Source organism: Hordeum vulgare, chromosome 5H (assembly GCF_904849725.1).
Source record: "Hordeum vulgare subsp. vulgare chromosome 5H, MorexV3_pseudomolecules_assembly, whole genome shotgun sequence".
NCBI classification, from domain to species: Eukaryota; Viridiplantae; Streptophyta; class Magnoliopsida; order Poales; family Poaceae; genus Hordeum; species Hordeum vulgare.
In genome coordinates, this window is record NC_058522.1 from 469,113,159 (window position 1) to 469,125,512 (window position 12,354).

Genomic DNA, 12,354 nt, shown 5'->3' on the forward strand with positions numbered 1-12,354 from the left:
CCTGAAGGCGGACATTCATAAAGGTCATGGCATCTCTGAGGAATTTTGATCTAGGCGGCTTAAAACCTCGTTCAAGGTGTTCAACAAAAACAACAATCTCCCGTTCTTTCGGGTTGGGGATCTCCTCTCCTAACCCGGAGCGCCAACCGATAACCTCTTGAGGGTCCAGATTCCCCGTTTGCACATAGTTATTAAGGAGAGTATCGTCAACCTTGGTCAGGAGCCAATCACTTTTGAAAACAGTGCCCATGCTACAAAGGGACAAAATTACGGGTAAATTAACTCGCCAAATATCTACTGATCGGTGAAGCAGTTCATTTGACTCGCCAAAACAGTTTGCTTGATAACTGAAAGAGTTTTTTGACTCGCCGATACCAGGGTCAGGATACCAGGGCAACTTATGAAATTCTTACTACTTAAAGGAGAGGTTTTTCAGAGCTTCAATAGTGTTTGCCAAGATGGTGAAGTATGAAACTATAAACAGGTTCCACGCGACAAGCAATAATATATGGATCTACCGGGAAGAGAGAAATGAATGCGAAAGTTCTGGATAAAACGGCCTGTGACTAGGGTGAAAACAGTGTGGTTTATCCAGTGAGAACCCTTTTTAAGTTTGCGATCGAGGCTAAACAGCTGGGGTATGGAGAATGTTGTTGTGTTCGCTATCGTCACCACCGACTAGCCGGGAACTACGAAGCTATTCGTGATGTTCTAAAAGGAATAGTGGACATGAACTTCGAAAAGCTTAGATCTGCCTACAATGGCGGGAGGCTGACCTGGTAAGTGCGGCTGGGGGTGTCCGTAGAGAGATTCGCGGCGAGCGTCGCGCGTTTGGAAGTTCCGAGACGGCGGCGAAGATCTCGGACGTCCACGAAGATCTCGAAGCGGCGGCGAAGATCTTCGGCGGCGATGAAGTGCTCGGACGACGGTGAAGCCTTCCGGCGGTGACGAGGTTCTCGGGCGACGGTGGAGCTCTCGGGCGGCGACGGAACTCTCGGTGCGACGGCGAGGAATAAGAGGGTGACAAGATGGGTAGGTGGAAATGTGCCCTGTCCCCTCCTCCCGCCTTATCAGGTCGGGCGCTAGGATCGAGGCGCCACGAGCGGGAACTGCCAAAAAGATAAAGATTCGTCGTGATGGTGCCCTGAAATTTTTGGGATAGCGATACCGAAGGATCCGTTGGATAGTACATCATCATCTCTTCTGGGATTAAAGGGATAAGAAGGCGCCGATGAGAAGTGGTTCGGCGACTCGAGTTTTCCGCAACAGATGGCGGTTTAAATGCATGGTGCGCAAAAAGAGTGAGATGAATCGCCCCTGACTGAGTAAGGATATTGGCATGAAAAAATTCAAGTCAATCTGGGGCCTAATGTTGGGGATATTATCTGTTGGGTAACCCGCCCTGGTTGGGCCGGGTCACCCAAGCTGGCGACTCATCTCCAAGTGGTTCCGGCCTTGGTCCAGCAAGGCCGGGAGTCGTATGGCAGTTCAGGACCTTTGGGAGAAGTCCATAGTAGAGAAGATCTTCGAGTCTTGGAAAGATGGCGATTTAGAGATCGGAAGAATCACGATTTGCATAAAGGAAAGGACCCTTGTAAATCCTAAGGACTCGACCTGTATATAAAGGCGAGTCCTCGGGAAGGAGAGGGTAGGTTAGAAATCATCGAGTGCTAGGTCAGGTGAGTTACGCCCCCTTGTAATCAAAACATCATCAATAGAAACTCCAAGCAGGACGTAGGCTTTTACCTCCTCACGAGGGGCCGAACCTGGGTAAATCTCTGTCTCGCTCCCACATAACCCCTTTGAGTCGCCACCAAGGTGCGATGGCTCCAACACTAAGTCCTTTCACGAGGACATCTGCCGTGACAAAACCACGACAGGGGTGACACAAAGCAAAACTCAAGCCTAAAACACTAAGACCTTTATTCTATTAGAGAAAGATAAAACCAAAAAGGAACGAACTAAGCAAGGTAAAGGCAAAAGATGTGATGGTGATACGATACCGGGGCAACTCCCCCAAGCTTGGCACCAGCCAAGGGGATTTCCCATACCCATGCTTAGTTGTCTTATCCTTTGATTCCAAGAGGGCCATCAATCTTTGATTTATACCTTGGAGCTCTATGATATGTTTCTCCAGCAAAACAACTTCACAAGTGAGATAAGTATTGCGAACACGAGTTGTTTCACAAAACCTGAAGAGTTCAATGAAGGATGGAGACAGTAGGTGGAGGTAGGGTTGAAGGAAATCCACTTCTTCAAATTCTTCCTTGTTGAACACAGATTGCACTTCGTCCCACGCCTGATTCTTCTCCTTAGTTTTACTCTTGGCTTTCGTGACCTCCACTCTTTTCAGATCAACATCTACTTCTTCATAGACTCGAGGGAAATTATTCTCCTCGACAGATTCCTGAGACGACATACTTGCTATAAATCTACGGCAGAAAACAGGCTCGAAACGAAAACAGAGGAAATTTGCGTGATACGAGGGTCAGACCTTTCGGGAGAATATATAATGATTTTTTCCAGACCAGAAGGATTACTTCGCAAGAAAACGGAGTCTAGGAGGCACACGAGGTGGCCACAAGCCCCCCAGGCGCGACCAGGGGGGTGGCCTGCGCCTGGCAGGCTTGTCGCCTCCTCGTGCGCTTTCCGGACTTCTTCAAAATTTTCTATTTTTTCAAAAATTCCAAAACGGAGAAAAAATCCTATTGGAAAAGTTTTAGAGTCTGTTTACTTACCGGATAACATACCTCTTCATTTTCGGAGTCTGAAACAGGGTGATAAATATCCCTTAGGTACTCCTCCGGAGTTATGGTATTGATAATATTGCTTTCAACATTTATGGGAGTACCTGAGATATAATGCTTGATTCTCTGCCCATTTACCACTCTCGAAAAATTACCTTACGTGTTGTTGATCTTGATGGCACCGGAACGATATACTTCCTCAATAATGTAAGGACCTTCCCACTTAGAGAGAAGCTTGCCTGCAAACAATGTTAAACGAGAATTATATAGCAAGACATAATCACCTACACTGAACTCACGCTTTTGTATCCTTTTATCATGCCACCTCTTAACTTTTTCTTTGAACAACTTGGCATTTTCATATGCCTGAGTTCTTCATTCATCAAGCGAGCTAATATCAAATAACCTATTCTCACCAGCAAGTTTGAAATCAAAGTTGAGCTCTTTGTTTGCCCAATAAGCCTTGTGCTCTAGCTCAAGAGGTAAATGACATGCTTTGCCTTAAACCTTTTTGTACGGAGACATGCCCATGGGATTCTTATAGGCAGTTCTATAATCCCACAGTGCATCATCGAGCTTCTTAGACCAATTCTTTCTAGACCTATTGCCAGTCTTTTGCAGAATTAGTTTAATCTCTCTATTGCTTAGCTCTACTTGACCAGTGGACTGAGGATGACAGGGCGACGCAATTCTAAGGTTGACATCATACTTAGCAGGCGTTTTACGGAAAGCACCATGAATGAAATGTGAACCACCGTCCGTCATTAGATGTCTAGGGACTCCAAATCTAGGGAAAATAACTTCTTTAAGCATCCTGATAGAAGTGTTGTGATCAGCACTACTGGTTGGGATAGCTTCGACCCACTTAGTAACGTAATCAACAACAACTAGGATATGAGCATACCCGTTGGATTTTGGAAAAGGTCCCATATAATCAAAGCCCCAAACATCAAAGGGTTCAATGACAAGTGAATAATTCATATGCATTTCCTGACGTTTACTGATATTACATATTCTTTGACATTCGTCAGAAGACAAGATAAACTTACGGGCATCCTTGAAGAGAGTGGGCCAATAGAAACCTGACTGTAATACCTTATGTGCAGTTCTATCTCCCGCATGGTGTCCTCCGTAGGCCTCGGAGTGACACTTCTGTAGGATCTATCCCTGTTCGTGTTCAGGTACACAACGTCTAATAACACCATCTACTCCTTCCTTATAAAGGTGAGAGTCATCCCAAAAGTAATGTCTCAAATCAAAGAATAATTTCTTCTTTTGCTGGTATGTGAAACTAGGTGGTATATATTTGGCAACAATATAGTTTGCATAATCAGCATACCACGGTGCACTACGTGAAGCATTGATGACATTCAGTTGCTCATCAGGAAAGCTATCATCAATAGGTTGTGGGTCATCAAGAAAATTCACCAACCTAGACAAGTTATCTGCTACTGGGTTATCAGCACCCTTCCTGTCGACAACATGCAAATCAAATTCTTGTAGCAAGAGAACCCATCTGATAAGTCTAGGTTTAGCGTCTTTCTTCTCCATGAGGTACTTAATAGCAGCGTGATCAGTGTGAATAGTGACTTTGGAATCAACTATGTAAGATCTGAACTTTTCACATGCAAACACGACTGCTAAAAATTCCTTTTCCGTAGTAGCATAGTTTCTTTGGGCAGCGTCTAGAGTTTTACTAGCATAGTGAATAACATTCAACTTCTTATCAACTCTTTGCCCTAGGATAGTACCAACAACATAATCACTAGCATCACACATGATTTCAAAAGGTAAGTTCCAATCAGGTGGTTGAACAATAGGTGCAGTTATCAAGGCCTTCTTAAGTATTTCGAAGGCTTCCTCACAATCATCGTCAATTATAAAAGGAATATCCTTTTGCAAGAGATTGGTAAGAGGCCTAGAAATCTTAGAGAAGTCTTTAATGATCCTTCTATAGAAACCAACATGAACAAGGAAACTTCTTATACCTTTGATATCTGTGGGGCATGGCATTTTCTCGATTGGATCAACCTTAGCCTTATCAACTTTAATACCTCTTTCATAAATTTATGTCCTAAGACGATGCCTTCATTAACCATAAAGTGGCATTTCTCCCAATTCAAGACAAGGTTGGTGTCTTTACTTCTCTGCAAGACTCGATCAAGGTTGCTGAGGCAATCATCAAAAGAAGACCCGTAAATGGAGAAGTCATCCATGAAAACCTCAACTATCTTTTCACAAAAGTCAGAGAATATAGCCATCATACATCTTTGAAAGGTAGCAGGTGCATTACATAAGCCAAAAGGCATAGGTCTATAAGAAAAGGTACCGAAAGGGCAGGTGAAAGTGATTTTCTCCTGATCAGATTGTGCAAATGTTATTTGGGAGAAACCAGAATAACCATCTAGAAAGCAGAAGTGTGTGTGTTTAGACAATCTTTCTAGCATTTGGTCGATAAAAGGCAAAGGGTAATGATGTTTCCTAGTGGCTTTATTCAATTTCCTAAAATCGATCACCATCCTATAGCCAGTAATAATCCTCTGAGGGATCAATTCATTCTTATCATTAGGGACAACGGTAATAGCTCCCTTCTTAGGGACGCAATGCACCGGACTCACCCAATCACTATGAGCGACAGGATAGATAATACCTGCTTCCAGGAGCTTTAGTATTTCTTTTCTTACTACCTCTTTAATCTTAGGATTTAATCTCCATTGATGATCAACAACTGGTTTGGAATCAGGATCAGTTTTAATCTTGTGCTGGCATAGAGTGGGACTAATGCCCTTAAGATCATCAAGAGTATATCCAATAGCAGCACGGTGCTTCCTCAGAGTTTTTAATAACTTGTTTTCTTCATGCTCTGAGAGGCTAGCACTAATAATAACAGGATATAACTCTTTTTCATCAAGATAAGCATACTTCAGAGTATCTGGCAACTGTTTGAGCTCGAACACAGGATGACCCTTTGGTGGGGGTGGATCTCCAAGTAGTTCAACACGCAAATTATTCTTAAGGATAGGATATTGTTCAAAGACAACTCTATCTATCTCATCCCTTTCATCCATATGCATATCATTTTCATGCTCAAGCAAGTATTGCTCTAAAGGATCACTAGGAGGCACGACAATAGAAGCTAGGGCAATAGGTTCATCCTTACTAGGCAATTCTTTTTCATGAGGTTGTCTACCAAACTTGGAGAAATTGAACTCCTGTGACACACCTCCAAAACCAACAGTGACAGTTTGCTTCTCACAGTCAATTTGAGCATTGACGGTATTGAGGAAGGGTCTGCCAAATGTGATGGGACAAAAGCTATCTTGGGCGGTAGAAAGAACGAGGAAATCAGCAGGATACTTCGTTTTACCACACAAGACTTCAACATCCCTAACAATTCCCACAGGGCAGATAGTATCTCTATTGGCAAGCTGGATAGTGACATCTATGGGTTCTATCTCGACAGGTGCAATCTCGTCTTTAATTTCATCATATAAGGATTGAGGTATTGCACTAATACTAGCACCCACGTCACATAAACCATGATAACAATGATATCCTATCTTAACAGAAACAACAAGCGTGCCAACAACATGCCTATGTTTGTCTCTAGCATGTGGTTTAGCAATTCTAGCAGCATCTTCACAGAAGTGAATATCATAGCCTTCAACATTGTCGGATAGGAGATCTTTGATAATAGCAATGCTAGGTTCAACTCTAGTTTGCTCAGGGGGTGTAGGTGTTCTAATGTAGCCCCTACGTATCACAGTTGAAGCTTTAGAATGATCCTTTATCCTAACAGGGAAAGGTGCTTTCTCAATGTAAGCACTAGGAACAATAGGATCATTACAGGCAACGACTCTCTCTTCAACTGGATTGGGTTTAACTACATTGACTTCTAAGGGAGGATGATATTTCAACCACTTCTCTTTGGGGAGATCAATATGAGCAGCAAATGATTCACACAATGAAGCTACTATCTCAGAGTCAAGTCCATATTTAGCGCTAAAATCACAAAAAGTATTTGTTTCAACGAAGGATTTAACGCAATCAAACTTGAAATTCTTACCTGACTCCTTACCTTCATCAAGCTCCCAATATTCAGAGTTGCGTTTAATTCTTTCCAATAAATTACATTTGAAGTCAATATCTCTCTTCATAAAAGAGCCGGTACAAGAAGTGTCAAGCATGGTGCGATCATCATGAGAAAGCCGAGCATAGAAGTTCTGAATGATAATTTCTCTCAAGATCTCATGGTTGGGGCATGAATATAACATTGATTTAAGCCTCCCCCAAGCTTGAGCAATGCTTTCTCTGTCACGAGGCCAAAAGTTATAAATATAATTCCGATCACGATGTACTAGATGCATAGGCTAAATGTTTTTATGAAATTCCAATTTCAACCGATTGTAGTTCCATGATCCATTATCATCACATAGCCTATACCATGTCAATGCCTTATCCGTCAAAGATAAGGGAAATACCTTCTTCTTAACCTCATCCTCGGGCAAACCTGCAAACTTCAATAAACCACAAACTTCATCTACATAGATTAGATGCAAGTCTGGATGTGATGTTCCATCCCGTGTAAAAGGATTAGCCAGCAGTTTCTCAAGCATACCCGAAGGAAATTCGTAGAAAATATTTTCAGTAGGTGCAGCAGGTTGAGGAGCAACTCCTTGTGCTTCCGTTCGAGGTAAAGATACCCCGAACAAGCTCCTCAAAGGATTATTTTCCATAGTGACAAGTGACAATAAATTTCAGCACACTATATAAATGTTTCCTTACTAAATTCCACTTACCAAAGGCGCTTCACTCCCCGGCAACGGCGCCAGAAAAGAGTCTTGATGACCCACAAGTATAGGGCATCTATCGTAGTCCTTCCGATAAGTAAGACTGTCGAATCCAACGAGGAGCAGAAGGATCTGACAAGTGGTTTTCAGCAAGGTAATCTCTGCAAGCACTGAAATTATCGGTAACAAGTAGTTGTGTGACAAGAAGATTCGCAGCAAGTAGCAAGTAACAAACTTACAAAAGTAACAACGGTGCAGCAAAGTGGCCCAATCCGTTTTGTATCAAGGGACAAGCCTGGACAAACTCTTATAGGAGGTAAAGCGCTCCCGAGGACACATGGGAAATTCTGTCAAGCTAGTTTTCATCATGTTCATATGATTCGCATTCACTACTTTGATAGTTTGATATGTGGGTGCACCAGCGCTTGGGTACTGACCTTACTTGGACAAGCATCCCACTTATGATTAACCTCTCTCGCAAGCATCCGCAACTACAAAAGAATAATTAAGACAAAGTCTAACCATATCATTAAACTAGTGGATCCAAATCAGCCCCTTACGAAGCAACGCATAAACTAGAGTTTAAGCTTCTGTCACTCTAGCAACCCATCATCTACTTACTACTTCCCAATGCCTTCCTCTAGGCCCAAACAATGGTGAAGTGTTATGTAGTCTATGTTCACATAACACCACTAGAGGAGAGACAACATACAACACATCAAAATATCGAACGAATACCAAATTCACATGACTACTTATAGCATGACTTATCCCATGTCCTCAGGAACAAAAGTGACTACTCACAAAGCATAATCATATTCATGACCAGAGAGGTAATGAGTAGCATCAAAGGTATGAACATATAATCTTCCACCAAGTAATCCAACTAGAATCAACTACAAAGAGTAATTAACACTACTAGCAACCTTACAAGTACCAATCGGAGTCGCGAGACGGAGATTGGTTACAAGAGATGAACTAGGGTTTGGAGATGAGATGGTGGTGATGAAGATGTTGATCATGACGAGTCCCCTCCGATGAGAGGAGTGTTGGTGATGACAATGGCGACGATTTCCCCCTCCGAGAGGGAAGTTTCCCCGGCAGGATCGTCCTGCCTGAGCTCTAGATTGGTTCTGCTCAAGTCCCGCCTCGTGGCGGCGGGGAATCCTCCGAAAAGCCTCCTCTTGATTTTCTCTGGAACGAAATCCTTCTTGTAGCAAAAGAGGTGGGCCAGAGGGCCACCAGGGAGCCCACAAGCCGCCTAGGCACGACCAGGGGGGAGGCCGCACCTAGCAGGCTTGTGCCTCGCGCTGGCTCCCCTCTGGTACTTCTTCGGCCCAGTATTTTTTATAAAATCCAAAATAAATCCTCGTTGATTTTCATGGCTTTTGGAGTTGCGCAGAATAGGTATCTCAAACTTGCTCCTTTTTCACACCAGAATTCCAGCTGCCGGCATTCTCCCTCTTCATCTAAACGTTGCAAAATAAGAGAGAAAAGGCATAAGTATTGTACCGTGAAGTGTAATAACAGCCCATAAAGCGATAAATATCAACATGAAAGCATGATGCAAAATGGACGTATCACGGATCAACTTGATTCGCGCTCCAACAACAAGCTGGTACCAACGTGGAGGGAGAGGCGCCGGCTACTCACGCCGGCTCTCAACGGAGGCGGATCGACAAGAACGATTGGCAGCCCAAGCTCAGCTTCGAGTAGATGCTCTACGCGCCCTGCAAGATGCACTCTGGGGCAAAGCCCTCTACCCATACCCTTCGACAGTGCATCTTTGCACGAGGACTGTCGCAAGGGGAGGGCCTGCCCGCTGCCCCAGGTGCTTCTGTAACGCCTGATAACCCACAAGTGTAGGTGATTGCAACAGTTTTCGAGGGTAGAGTATTCAACCCAAATTTATTGATTCGACTCAAGGGGAAGCGAAAGAATATTCTCAAGTATTAGCATCTGAGTTGTCAATTCAACCACACCTGAAAGATTAGTGTCCGCAAGCAAAGTATCAGTAGCAAAGTGATATGATAGCAACGGTGCCAGAAAAAGGTCTGTTGACGGCACACTATTCCTGACTTGTTGTATCAATGGCGCCAGAAAAGTCTTGCCACAGGTAACAACAAAGTAGCAAGTAACAGCAATAGTGACAGCAGTAGAAAGTAACAGCAGTAGTGACAGCAGCAGCAAGTAACAACAGTAGTGACAGCAGTAGCAAGTAAGAGTAGTAGTGACAACAGAGTAACGTAGCAAGGACCAGTAGTAAAAGACTCGTAGGCATTGGATCGGTGATGGATGATTATGCCGGATGTGATTCGTCATGTAACAGCTATAACACGGAGAGATAAGTAACTAGCTCCCGTTCGTCAATCTAATGTAGGCATGTATTCCGTATGTAGTCATACGTGCTTAGGGAAAATAACTTGCATGACATCTATTGTCCACCCCTCCCGTGGCAGCGGGGTCCTAATGGAAACAAGGGATATTAAGGTTCTCCTTTTAATAAAGAACCGGACCAACACAATAACACTTGGTGAATACATGAACTCCTCATACTATGGTCATCCCCGGGAGTGGTTCCGGCTATTGTCACTCCGGGGTTGTCGGGTCATAACACATAGTAGGTGACTACAACTTGCAAGATAGGATCTAAAACACACATATATTGGCGACAACATAATAGGTTTAGATATGAAATCATGGCACTCGGGCCCTAGTGACAAGCATTAAGCATGGCGAAGTATTATCAACATCAATCTCACAACATAGTGGATACTAGGGATCAATCCCCGTCAAAAATAACTCGATTACATGATAGATCTCATCCAACTCATCACCGTCCAGCAAGCCTACGATGAGATTACTCACGAACGGTGATGAGCATCATGGAATTGTCGATGGAGGAAGGTTGATGATGACGATGGCGACGATCTCCCCTCTCCGGAGCCCAGAACGGACTCCAGATCTGCCCTCCAGATGAAGAACAGGAGGTGGCGGCACCTCTGTATCGTAAAACGCGATGAATCCTTCTCTCTAATTTTTTTCTGGGCGAAACGGAATATATAGAGCTGAGATTGGAGGTGGTGGAGCCTCATGGGCCCCACAAGCCTGGTTGGTGCGGCCTGGGGGTGGCCGCGCCACTTGGGCTTGTGGCCCACTAGCTCACCTCCTCCGATGGATCTTTGTGCATGTATTTTTCATTAATTCCAGAAAAATTCTCCGTAAATTTTCAGGTCATTCCGAGAACTTTTATTTCGGCACAAAAACAACACCATGGCAATTCTGCTAGAAACAACGTTAGTCCGGGTTAGTTCCATTCGAATCATGCAAATTAGAGTCCAAAACAAGGGCAAAAGAGTTCGGAAAAGTAGATACGACGGAGACGTATCAACTCCCCCAAGCTTAAAGCCATGCTTGTCCTCAATCAATTCAATTGACAAACTGAAACAGACAAAAGAAAAACTTTGACGAACTCTATTTGATCTTATTGTTGCAACTATGTCTAACTCATAACCAGAATTTCAGCAAGATCACAAGCAAACCACAAAAGCAAATGACATCTAGGTCTCACGGTAAACTCATATCAATGGCATAATCAACTGGCGAGCAAATAATAATAAGTCTCAAACGTCAACACTTCAATCAAAACAACATGAAGCAGTACGAACAGATGGTATCTCGCTAGCTCTTTCTGAGACCGCAAAACATAAATGCAGAGCACCTTCAAAGACCAAGGGTTGACTAAACATTGTAATTCACGACAATGAAGATCCAGTGACAGTCATACTCAACACAATTAAAAGCAAAGCATAAAAATGACAGAGGTGCTCTCTAATTGGTGCTTTTTATAAGAGGAGGATGATTCAACACGAACATAAATAGACATGCCCTTCGTAGAGGGAAGCATTGATTTGCAGAGGTGCCAGAGCTCAAGCTTTTAAAACAGAGATAATAATTTTGGGTGGCATACTTTCATTGTCAACGCAATGACTAAGAGTTCTCAACATCTTCCATGCTACACATGCTATAAGCGGTTCCCAAACAGAAAACGTAAAGTTTTGACTCCCCCACCACCAATCAATCACACTCCACGGCTAGCTGAATCCTCGGGGGTTGTCCAGACCAACTTCAATCCCGGGGGAGTTTTGTTTGCAATTATCTTTTCGATTTGAGCATGGAACTGGGAATTCCAATTACCTGCCCCTTTCTCGTGAATGATAGTGAATAAACACATATCGAGGATAACACGCCTAGCATGGAAGATACCAATAGCCCCCTGTCACCACATGAGCGGTTCGGGCATGCAAAACAGATTATTTCTTGAAGGTTTAGAGAGTGGCACATGCAAATTTACTTGGACCGACAAGTAGATACCGCTTATAGGTAGGTATGGTGGACTCATATGGCACAGCTTTGGGTTTATGGAAGTGGATGCACAAGAAGTATTCCCGCTTAGCACAAGTGAAGGCTAGCAAAAGACTGGGAAGCGACCAACTAGAGAGTGACACCAGTCATCAAAATGCATTGAGATTAACTAACATTGAGTGCAAGCATGAGTAGGACACAAATCACCATGAACATGAATATCATAGAGGCTACGTTGATTTTGTTTCAACTACATGCGTGAACATGCGCCAAGTCAAGCCACTTGAATCATTCAAAGGAGGATACCATCCTATCATACTACAATCACAGTCATCTCAACATTCATGTGGGCATCCAAGACAAACCATTATAAGCTCCTAGCTAAGTAAGCATGGCATAAGCAACTATGATTTCTAAGTTGTCATTGCAAACATGTTTCTCTCACAACAAAG